Source organism: Hyperolius riggenbachi, chromosome 10, assembly GCF_040937935.1.
Source record: "Hyperolius riggenbachi isolate aHypRig1 chromosome 10, aHypRig1.pri, whole genome shotgun sequence".
NCBI lineage: Eukaryota > Metazoa > Chordata > Amphibia > Anura > Hyperoliidae > Hyperolius > Hyperolius riggenbachi.
This window is the reverse complement of record NC_090655.1, coordinates 119,378,317-119,390,877: the sequence shown is the minus strand read 5'-3', so window position 1 is coordinate 119,390,877 and position 12,561 is coordinate 119,378,317. Positions and strand designations below refer to the sequence as shown.

The window sequence follows — 12,561 nt, the reverse complement described above, 5'->3', positions numbered from 1 at the left end:
AAATTATGCAAGCTTTCTGGGATCTAGTCCCCTTCTTCAGGCTTATTTCCAGATGTTAGCTAAAGTAAAACACTGATGCAGGTAAATAGTAAACACGAAGATGACAGTTGTGCTGGTTACTGTTTATCCGTTAGGTGTCAGGTGATCAGCAGGCTGGAGCCAGTGAGTTAGTGCAACCATACATGAAATCCAGCAGGTTTGTGAAGATCAAGAAGCCAAATCAATCATGTTACATAAGGAGTCATGAATCCTATTCCACAATTTAAACCTTCTGTTAATGTCTTGAATATTTTCATAAATTTGTACTTGATTGTTCATTTTTGAAGTTACCCTTAAATTTGTACTTGATTGTTCATTTTTGAAGTGACCCTTAAAGAGGAACTCCAGTGAAAATAATGTAATAAAAAAGTGCTTCATTTTTACAATAATTATGTATAAATGATTTAGTCAGTGATTGGGATAAAAATTAATTCTTGGTCGGAGTTTCTCTTTAAGAACAAGTACTTTTAGATCTTGCATGCTGTGTCCTGGTTCACAGAAGTATTGGCCCACTGGTGTGTCCATTTTACCCTCATTGATTTTAAAGCGGTGATGGTTCATTCTTGTGTGCAGTTTTTGTCCTGTTTCTCCTATATAGATTTCTCTTGAGAGGCATCTCATGCAGCGTATCATGTATACAACATTGGATGACTCGCAGGAAAATTGGTCTTGTATTTGAAGTTATTTCTGTGAGTTTGGTATTTGTATTTGGCTTGTGCCCAAAATATAAGGCCAGGTCTCACATCTTGTGTTATTGCAGGGTAATGTGCCTGGAGTTTCTGGTGTAGATAATGCACTTCTGATAATCATTTGTCTCAAATTGGGAGGTTGTCTGAAAGCAAGCAGTGGTAAATCAGGAAAAACTTCCTTCAGGCATTTGTCTTTGTGGAGTATCTGTTGTAGGGCTTTCGATATCTTCCTCAGTGTCTTTAATTTTGGGTTGTAGGTTACCACAATTGGGATTCTGTTTTCAGTCTTTGGGGTGTACTTCAACAGTTCCTCTCTTCATTTTAAAGTTGCTCTGTGTATTTGATCATCAACGATTCGTGGACGATATTCCTGATCTATGAATATATTATGTAGTGACATAAGTTGTCTGTCTCTGTCCTCTAAATTAGAACATATTAGGTTATTCCTCAGAGCCTGGCTGTAAACAATAGATTTTTTGGTGTGTTCCGGGTGGAAACTCTTCCATTTTAGGTAAATATGCCGGTCAGTTGGTTTACGGTATATGGATGTTTGTAAGATTCTATCTTGGATATAAATTGTGGTATCAAGGAAACTGACATGGGAGGTTGAAAAGCTGAGCATTAACTTGATGTTCTTGTGGTACTCTTAGAAGTTTTTGTGGAATCTAATTAATTCTTCCTGTGATGTTGTCCAGATTAACAGGATATCGTTTATAAATCGGAAGTAAGCCCATGGCTTAATTTCACAAGTTGAAAGGAAGTTTTCCTCCAACCTGGCCATAAATACATTTGCATACTGGGGTGACATCCTACTTCCCATAGCACTGCCCATTGTCTGTAGATATACAGTGGAGGAAATAATTATTTTACCCCTCACTGATTTTGTAAGTTTGTCCAATGACAAAGAAATGAAAAGTCTCAGAACAGTATTATTTCAATGGTAGGTTTATTTTAACAGTGGCAGATAGCACATCAAAAAGAAAATCGAAAAAATAACCTTAAATAAAAGATAGCAACTGATTTGCATTTCATTGAGTGAAATAAGTTTTTGAACCCTCTAACAATATAAGACTTAATACTTAGTGGAAAACCCCTTGTTTGCAAGCACAGAGGTCAAACGTTTCTTGTAATTGATGACTGTCACAGGAGCCCTCAGTGGCTGACCGCACTTAGCCTTCTAAACGGTGCCAGCGCACAGATCGTGCGAACTCTGGTCGCAGTCAATGCGCAGGAACCGTTAAGAATTAGCCGCAGACAACTCAGAAGGGAGCCTGTGAGACACGGGTGATTACAACGTCACCTACTGGTTCAGAGTAAACTGCCACCACCGCGGTTACTATGGGACCGTGGGGCCCACTAACTGACTGACTAATCCTGCGAATAAAACGGTTAAACACACGATATTCTGTCTAGCCAACAACAAACAAACAGTAGCGTATCTTCAGAGACCCGGGATCATTTCTGTGTGTGCTGATAAGCAGGGTAGCGGAAAGTGAATGACTTGGAGAAAGTCGTTTATTCACGCAATATAAATAATTAATATATACAGACAATTATGAAAATCAACAATTATGAAAACAGCAATAGCCAGTATGAAAAATAAAAGAAGGGAGAAAATTACTTAGTTCCTGGAAAGATGTCCTTATTGTGGGAAGAATCATAAAGTCCTTGGTTTCAAAGTCCAGAGTTCAGACCAGGTGGATACCAGCATATCCTCAAGCTGGCATCTGATGACTGCAAGATGGTTCAGTGTGGAGGACAAACCCCGCCTGCTGGCTCTGTGCTTTTGATGAAGCTGGTTTGGGGGTGTGGCAATGCCGGCCCCCTCTGAACTACCAGCAAATGACAGTTCATTCCCTCTCAGAGATTTTAGAGCTAAACTTATGAATTGCTGTAACTCCTGAACCATACACGTTACATTTAGGGGGGTAACAGCTTCATACTTGGAGGAAAATACAGATTAATATGATACCTGACATGGCTAGTGCATCAGATCAGGGTCCTGAGTAGATTCATACCTGGGTGGTAGGGGCCCCGGGCCCCTCTCGACTGGTATCAAGAGATCCAGCATGACCCTACGGATCCAATGATACCGCTCTCATAACCACCCTATTTATTGTATTCTGTAAATGGGCAAAAGATTATATTGTACATTCATTTCTTCCTGCTAAGGCTGGAGTCAGCCTGACTGGAGTCCAGCTGTGTCTGCTTCTTGTCTATGAAGGCCCTGTTGGCTCCTTCAATTAACATCTGAATGTGAAATCTGCTTAGACAACTCTGAGTTTACACCTCTGGCTTGATCAGCAGTCACAGGGCCAGTCTTCCTGCCAGCTGCTTGTCACCTTATACCTGATGGATGGGCCATCAGCACAGCTTGAAGCCAGGGACTCTCTGGGCCCAGGCTCATTAGCATATCAAAAGGGCCAACCAGCATTTGGAATGGTGCTCTCTTTGCTAAGAAAAGGACTGCAGACCTCCTACACAATAAATCCAGATTGTACCGATTTGAAGCGCAATCGACGCAGGAATCGAGTGCGATCGTTCTTTTCTTCACGGGCGGTTCCAGGACGCGCCTGCGTCCCCGCAATCGTCCGTGACAGCCCCCCCTGGGGAGAAGGCAGATAGACATGCATCAGCAAGATGTGTGTCGTTGCCGCTAACCTGCGATATCTGATCTAGTTCCCCGTTGCAACGGGATAGCCCGTCGGCGTTCTGGTGTCGGCTGCCTGCCTTGTGTTGAATCGTGAAGTCATACTGCTGTAATGACAGGCTCCAACGTAAGAGCTTGCCATTGGTCCCAGCAGTGCGGTTCAGCCAACTCAGGGGATTATGGTCGGTAATGATCGTGAAGGAGCGGCCGTACAGATACGATTGTAGTTTCTGTAGGGCCCACACGATCGCTAGGCACTCCTTTTCAGTTGTGGAGTAGGCTACCTCTCGGGGCAGGAGCTTCCGGCTCAGGTAGAGGATAGGGTGTTCATCTCCTTTTCCATCCACCTGGCTGAGGACTGCGCCGAGACCGTAGTCAGAGGCATCGGTTTGCACAACAAACCGACGACTAAAGTCCGGGGCCTGAAGCACAGGGGCACTCGCGAGTGCCTGCTTCAACGCTTGGAAGGCGTTCTCGCAAGCGGGGGTCCAGCTAACAACCTTGGGGTGTTTCTTGCTAGTGGCATCGGTCAGGGGCTTCGCCAGGGTACTATAGGCTGGAACAAATTTCCTATAGTAGCCGGCGGTCCCCAGGAATGCCTGGACCTGCTTTTTCGTGATAGGCCGAGGCCATGCCAGGATGGCGTCAACCTTTCCCGTGTCAGGTTTCAGGGTGTTACCCCCCACCCGGTGACCTAAGTACTGCACCTCGGTCATACCAATCTGACACTTACTCGGCTTAACTGTCAGATTGGCTGCGGCCAGCCTCTCTAGTACCTGGGACAGGTGTTTGAGGTGTTCCTCCCAGGTGGGGCTGAACACCGCAATGTCATCCAAGTACGCTACAGCGAACCCTTGCAGCCCCTCCAGCAGGTCGTTTACGGCCCGCTGAAACGTGGCAGGAGCGTTCTTCATCCCAAAGGGCATCATCGTGAACTCGAAGAGGCCAAAAGGGGTGATGAAGGCCGACTTCTGCCTCGCGTCAGGTGCAAGTGGTATCTGCCAGTACCCCCGGCTCAGATCCATGATTGATAGGTACCTGGCGGACGCCAGCGTATCCAACAACTCATCGATGCGAGGCATGGGGTAGGCGTCTGTAGTGGTGATGGCGTTCAACTTCCTGTAGTCCACGCAGAACCGAGTTGTCTGGTCCTTCTTGGGGACCAGGACAACAGGGGCTGCCCAGGCACTACAGGACTTTTGAACCACCCCTAGCTCCAGCATCTCCCTCACCTCTTTCTGCATGTCCGCTTGCACCTCTGGGGAGACGCGGTAAGCGGATTGCCTGATGGGGGGATGGGTGCCCGTATCTACCCTATGCACTGCCAGACTGGTCCGCCCCGGGACACCGGAGAAGGTGTGCTGGTACGGACCCAGCACCTCCTGCAACTGCTCTTGCTGGGACGAGGAGAGTTGTGGGTTGACGCTTAGGTCGCTGTCCACATCTCGTATGTCAGCCAGCAGGTCTAATAGGGGGTCTGCCTCTCCCTGCTCTAACCGGCTGCACACTGGCAGCACATACTTGGTCCTGTCATGGTGGGCCTTCAGCATGTTGACATGAAAGCTTTTCTGTTTCCTGCCTCCCATGTTCACCAGGTATGTCAGAGGGTTTAACCGTTGCACTATAGTGTAGGGTCCCTCCCAGGCCGCTTGCAGCTTGTTCTGCCTCACTGGAAGAAGGGCATACACTTTGTCACCTACCTCAAATGACCTCTCTCCAGCAGTGCGGTCATACCAGAGTTTTTGTTTGGCCTGAGCCTGGGCCATGTTTTCCGTTACCATTTCCGTGAGGGACTCCATCTTGTCCCTGAACCTGAGAACATAATCAACTACAGCGACATCTGTGGGGTCCCCCTTGCCCTCCCACGTCTCCCGCATCAATTGTAGTGGTCCTCGGACATTCCTACCATACAGGAGCTCGAACGGGGAGAACCCGGTAGATTCCTGCGGCACCTCCCGGTATGCAAACAACAGATGAGGCAGGTATCGTTCCCAGTCGCCACCTTGCGACTCAACAAACGTGGTCAGCATTTGCTTCAGCGACCCGTTGAACCTTTCACACAGTCCATTGGTCTGCGGGTGGTAGGGACTGGAGACAATGTGCGTCATCTGTATCTTTTTGCACAGGGCCTCCATGAGTCCGGACATAAACTGGGTTCCCTGATCGGAGAGCATCTCCGCAGGGAACCCGACTCGGGAGAAAATGTTAAGTAGCGCGTCGGCTACCTTGTCCGCTCTCAGGGAGGAAAGTGCCATGGCCTCAGGATAGCGGGTGGCGTAATCCACCACCGTCAGGATGTACCTCTTGCCACTGCTGCTGGGAGTGGGCAATGGTCCAATTATGTCGACTGCCACTCTGTGAAAGGGCTCACCTATGATTGGCAGTGGACACAAGGGAGCTTTGCGGGGATTCCCAGCCCTTTTTACCTTTTGGCAAATGGTACATGAGCGGCAGTAGTTCGTCACATCTATCCGCATTCGAGGCCAGTAGAAATGTCCCCGGATACGATCAAGTGTCCTGTGGATCCCCAAGTGCCCGGCCAGGGGAATGTCATGTGCGGACTTCAGCACATGCCCCCGGAAGGCACTAGGTACCACAAGCAACTTGGTACCCATCCCCATTTCACCTTCGGTGGGGTGTACAGGCTCACTGTACAACTTCCCACCTTCCCAGTATACCTTGAATGTAGCCTCGTCTGTGAGGGGCTCAGAAGCCTGTTTTCTGAGGGCCTCGAGGCTAGGGTCAGTCTGGAGCGCTTGCACAAATGCAGCACTCTCACTCTCAGCCAGCTGGCCCGTGGCGTATGAGGTTAGTGGCTGAAGGGTACCATCCCTGTGGTCAGAGGAGGGGGAGGAGGCCGGGACCTCCTCTACCTGTTCTGAGCTCAGGGTCTGAGCAGTATGGCTGCGTGTTACCGCTAGCACAGGTATCCCTTCAGAATGGCACATATTGGCATTACCTACATCATTGTCACAAGCATTAATAACAGTAACAGGAACATTTTCATCACAGACAGTTGGTACATCAAACACAGGTACCCGTGAACTAGGCACGTTCAACCCACCTCCCCCCTGTTCTTGCCCCTGGGTGCAAAGTACCTGGGTGTGGGCAGAGAGTCCGTCTCTGTCCTGGCATTCCACAGGGCTTGGTGCAGGTTCATAGTACGACACCAGCGTGCCCAAGTCGGTCCCCAGCAAAACAGGGACCGGCAGTTGGTCCAGGATCCCAACAACCTTCTCGTGGACCCCCACCCCCCAGTCGATGGACACCCGAGCTTGGGGAATGTGAGAAAGAGTGCCCCCCACTCCAGTGAGGGTGAGGTACTGGTCAGGAATGATGGCCTCTGCGGGGACAAGGTGTGCACGCACCAGAGTGACATCTGCTCCGGTGTCACGGAAACCAGTGACAAGCTGGTCATTCACAGTAACCAGCTGGTGATTGCTTGTGATGGGGGAGTTCCCTGTCCCCTTTGCAAACATCAGGTTGGATGCGGCTCCTGGTTGGGGTACGCTGGCAGGTGGTGTCTGCCGCGGGCGAGGTGCGGGGGGTCCAGGTGCTGGGGTGGTCTGCCTCCGCTCCGGACAGGTGAACTTCATGTGTCCCGTCTTGTGGCAGTAGTGACAGGTGACCTCTCCAGAGGCTGCAGCCCTGGGTGCAGAAGCTGTGCTGGCTGGCCTCTGTGGCTGACGGCTCACAGGGGCAGGAGAGTCTGCCGAGGTATTGGGCTGACCTCCTCTCCAGCTGGATGAGACAGTTCTGCGTGTATCAGCCACCCGGGTAGTTGCAAAAGTCTCAGCAAGGTCTGCAGCGACAGTTGCTGAAGTCGGCTTGCGTTCTAACACAAATTGTCGTACATCAGCAGGGCAAATGTTCAGAAATTGCTCGAGGACTATCAAATCCTCCAGGACGCCATAAGACCCTTTGGTGAGGCCTAGAGTCCACTGGCGGAGTGTGGTGAGCAAGCTGCTGACCACATCTCGGTACGAATCAGAAGACTTTTTCTGCCAGGCCCTGAACTTTTTGCGATAGGCTTCTGGCGTCAGCTGGTACTTAGTAATGATAGCGTCTTTTATAGCCGCATAATCATTATCCTTCTCCGCAGGCAATTCTGCGAAGGCATCAAGCGCTTTGTAGCGCAGCAAAGGTGTCAGATGTCTGGCCCACTGGTCTGGGGACAGACGATACTGACGGCATGCTTTTTCAAAAGACCGCAAAAACAAGTCAATGTCTGTGTCTTTTTCAATATTAGCAAACTTAAATTTTGCACTTACGGGTGCTGCAGCTCCTTCAGCAGGGAGGCTGGGCGGTGAACTCCGGCTGGCCTGTTGCACTTTTGCCATGTTTAGCTCATGCTGTCGTTGGCGTTCCCGCTCAGCGGCATCCCTCTCCGCGTGGCGTTCTGCAGCAGCAGCAGCAGCGGCTTGCCGTTCCCGTTCCTCTCGTTTTTGCTCCGCCATGTACTGCAGGTACTTGTCCAGGTCAGTCTCCATCAGCTTTTGTAATGCCTGCTGCATTACCGGGTCAGCACCCCTGGACAGTCCAGTACTGGCCAGTTCCGGGCGAGTATTTTCAGAAACTTTGGGGTTGGGGTCCACACTGACATTCTCCTGCGTAACTGTTGATGCAGGGCCCTCAGGATGCACAACCTCTGTACGGTCAGGAGTCTCAGTCTCTGGTTCCCCTTGCCTTGAGTCAGATGGGTCAGCGTCTACCTCAGCAGACACATCCAGCTCCTGCAGTTGCTGGGTATCCCATTGAAACAATTCCGTTACCAGGTCCCCTTGTTTCTTGCGGCCGACATCAATGCCTCTCTCTTGGCAAAGATTCTGCAGGTCCGCCAGGCACATTTTCTTGTAGTTCCCGGACATTTCCACGCCAAATAAAATAAAACTTTTGGGGAGGGGTACTGGCTACACAGTCTCTCTGTATATATAAAAAAAATATATTGCCTTCCAGCTACACCAACGAATTAGTTCGTTTCTTGATAGCGCTAGCGCTATTGTAGATACTTTCAGCACAACACAGGTCTCACCGCATCCCACCACTGCCACCACTGTCACAGGAGCCCTCAGTGGCTGACCGCACTTAGCCTTCTAAACGGTGCCAGCGCACAGATCGTGCGAACTCTGGTCGCAGTCAATGCGCAGGAACCGTTAAGAATTAGCCGCAGACAACTCAGAAGGGAGCCTGTGAGACACGGGTGATTACAACGTCACCTACTGGTTCAGAGTAAACTGCCACCACCGCGGTTACTATGGGACCGTGGGGCCCACTAACTGACTGACTAATCCTGCGAATAAAACGGTTAAACACACGATATTCTGTCTAGCCAACAACAAACAAACAGTAGCGTATCTTCAGAGACCCGGGATCATTTCTGTGTGTGCTGATAAGCAGGGTAGCGGAAAGTGAATGACTTGGAGAAAGTCGTTTATTCACGCAATATAAATAATTAATATATACAGACAATTATGAAAATCAACAATTATGAAAACAGCAATAGCCAGTATGAAAAATAAAAGAAGGGAGAAAATTACTTAGTTCCTGGAAAGATGTCCTTATTGTGGGAAGAATCATAAAGTCCTTGGTTTCAAAGTCCAGAGTTCAGACCAGGTGGATACCAGCATATCCTCAAGCTGGCATCTGATGACTGCAAGATGGTTCAGTGTGGAGGACAAACCCCGCCTGCTGGCTCTGTGCTTTTGATGAAGCTGGTTTGGGGGTGTGGCAATGCCGGCCCCCTCTGAACTACCAGCAAATGACAGTTCATTCCCTCTCAGAGATTTTAGAGCTAAACTTATGAATTGCTGTAACTCCTGAACCATACACGTTACATTTAGGGGGGTAACAGCTTCATACTTGGAGGAAAATACAGATTAATATGATACCTGACATGGCTAGTGCATCAGATCAGGGTCCTGAGTAGATTCATACCTGGGTGGTAGGGGCCCCGGGCCCCTCTCGACTGGTATCAAGAGATCCAGCATGACCCTACGGATCCAATGATACCGCTCTCATAACCACCCTATTTATTGTATTCTGTAAATGGGCAAAAGATTATATTGTACATTCATTTCTTCCTGCTAAGGCTGGAGTCAGCCTGACTGGAGTCCAGCTGTGTCTGCTTCTTGTCTATGAAGGCCCTGTTGGCTCCTTCAATTAACATCTGAATGTGAAATCTGCTTAGACAACTCTGAGTTTACACCTCTGGCTTGATCAGCAGTCACAGGGCCAGTCTTCCTGCCAGCTGCTTGTCACCTTATACCTGATGGATGGGCCATCAGCACAGCTTGAAGCCAGGGACTCTCTGGGCCCAGGCTCATTAGCATATCAAAAGGGCCAACCAGCATTTGGAATGGTGCTCTCTTTGCTAAGAAAAGGACTGCAGACCTCCTACACAATAAATCCAGATTGTACCGATTTGAAGCGCAATCGACGCAGGAATCGAGTGCGATCGTTCTTTTCTTCACGGGCGGTTCCAGGACGCGCCTGCGTCCCCGCAATCGTCCGTGACAATGACCAAGTTTGCACACATTTTAGGAGGAATGTTGGTCCACTCCTCTTTGCAGATCATCTCTAAATCCCTAAGGTTTCGAGGCTGTCTCTGTGCAACTCTGAGCTTGAGCTCCCTTCATAGGTTTTCTATTGGATTAAGGTCCGGAGACTGACTAGGCCACTCCATGACCTTAATGTGCTTCTTCTTGAGCCACTCCTTTGTTGCCTTTGCTGTATGTTTTGGGTCATTGTCGTGCTGTAACACCCATCCACGACACATTTTCAGTTTCCTGGCAGAAGGAAGGAGGTTGTCGTTCAGGATTTCACAATACATGGCTCCGTCCATTTCCTTGTTAATGCGATTAAGTTGTCCTGTGCCCTTAGCAGAAAAACACCTCCAAAGCAAAATGTTTCCACCCCCATGCTTGACGGTGGGGACGGTGTTTTGGGGGGTTTTGGGGTCATAGGCAGCATTTTTCTTCCTCCAAACACAGCGAGTTGAGTTAATGCCAAAGAGCTCTATTTTGGTCTTATCAGACCACAGCACCTTCTCCCAGTCACTCACAGAATCATTCAGGTGTTCATTGGCAAACTTCAGACGGGCCTGCACATGTGCCTTCTTGAGCAGGGGGACCTTGCGAGCCCTGCAGGATTTTAATCCATTGCGGTGTAATGTGTTTCCAATGGTTTTCTTGGTGACTGTGGTCCCTGCTAATTTGAGGTCATTCACTAACTCCTCCCGTGTAGTTCTAGGATGCTTTTTCACCTTTCTCAGAATCATTGACACCCCACGAGGTGAGATCTTGCGTGGAGCCCCAGAGCGAGGTCGATTGATGGTCATTTTGTGCTCCTTCCATTTTCGAACAATCGCACCAACAGTTGTCACCTTCTCTCCAGCTTCTTGCTAATGGTTTTGTAGCCCATTCCAGCCTTGTGCAGGTCTACAATTTTGTCTCTGACATCCTTGGACAGCTTTTTGGTCTTTCCCATGTTGGAGAGTTTGGAGTCTGCTTGATTGATTGATTCTGTGGACTGGTGTCTTTTATACAGGTACACTCACAATATTACAGCGCTATCAACCACTATCAACCAGAGGTGGTGCGCTCTATATAGTTACCCAAACTGTCAATCACTGTTATCCACAAAGTTAGTAGCGCTCAGTCCATATAATTGCTTATCCTGATATCTTCAAGACCTTTGCCTGTCACATGGAACACACCTCAATAACGATAAAAGAGAGACAAAGAAGTTGCAATAGTGCAGACCGTTATTAACTCCACGTAGCCACACCACTAGTGAATAGCATGCACAAGCTTACGCTAGTGTCGACGACGGTGGGAGACGAGGAATGCCGTGGCCCGTGACCAGGGGATCGGTATAAACTTGTGACATGCTTTTATGATGCTTTTTACATGTACGCACAATACTTATAGGTTTTATGAGGATTAAAGTGAGATTTTACACATGAGAGGCATTTGTGCTTGTATTTGAGGTAACGTTGCAGCCGGCCTGAGAGGTCCTTATGCCGGTGGTAATGCCAGAGCAAGCTTGAAGGAGCTAAAAGGTGCAGCAAACTGCGTATTAGAGGAAATTACACTACAGTGATTAGCAGGAACGTGTACGCCCTTCTACACTGCAGCCTGACGGTGAGCAGGGTAATATTGGGAGTGGAGGGGAGTGTGTCGATAGAGGGTGGTGGTTCCCCCGCCCCCCTTACCTGGACACTAGCGTAAGCTTGTGCATGCTATTCACTAGTGGTGTGGCTACGTGGCGTTAATAACAGTCTGCACTATTGCGACTTCTTTGTCTCTCTTTTATCGTTATTGAGGTGTGTTCCATGTGACAGGCAAAGGTCTTTTATACAGGTGACTAGTTAAGACAGGTGTCCTTAATGAGGGTGACTAATTCAGTAGAAATGTAACCACTCTGTGGGAGCCAGAGCTCTTAATGGTTGGTAGGGGTTCAAAAACGTATTTCACTCAATGAAATGCAAATCAGTTGCTATCTTTTATTTAAGGTTATTTTTTCGATTTTCCTTTTGATGTGCTATCTGCCACTGTGAAAATAAACCTACCATTGAAAACTTACAAAATCAGTGAGGGGTCAAATAATTATTTCCTCCACTGTAAATCATTCCCAAATGAAAAATAGTTGTGAGTTAGTATATACCTGATAAGTTGTAGTGTGGACTCTGTTGGTAGATCATTAAGCTGAAGGAAATGTTGGCAAGCTGCAATACCGTCCTTGTGTGGAATGTTGGTATAAAGGGATTCAACATCCATTGTAGCCAGGATAGCACCCTCCGGGATCAGTTCTGACCACAAATTTTCATCCAGATTGAAATCAAGGCCTTGTGATGGGTATTCCAATACCTTGATGCTGTTGTCTTTAATACCACTTTCACATGGGAAGGCCTTGCATTTGCCACCTATCAGCTCCTCCTATGCATTGGCCAGGTGCTTGTTAGCATAAGCAATAGAGAGGTGGCCCCCACTATGGAGTCACAGCTGAGTGTGGCCACGGCTGTGCTCAGACGGGACATGTTGTGTTTTTCTTCTGCAAATGGTATGTAGACTTGTGACCTAATTAAATTGATATATTGTCAAAGGTGCAACAACCTGCCTATAAACATTATTGGAAAAATAACTTTTATGCACAAAGTAAAACAAATTTGTTGCTTGTAAATAT

General features: G+C 48.3%; 1 protein-coding gene across 1 annotated transcript in view; it reads right to left on the bottom strand.

The window, feature by feature from the left end:
* SPOCK2 (SPARC (osteonectin), cwcv and kazal like domains proteoglycan 2) overlaps nt 1-12,561 on the bottom strand; it is a 272,957-nt gene that overhangs the window by 54,348 nt on the left and 206,048 nt on the right. The gene's annotated exons all lie outside the window — the stretch shown is intronic.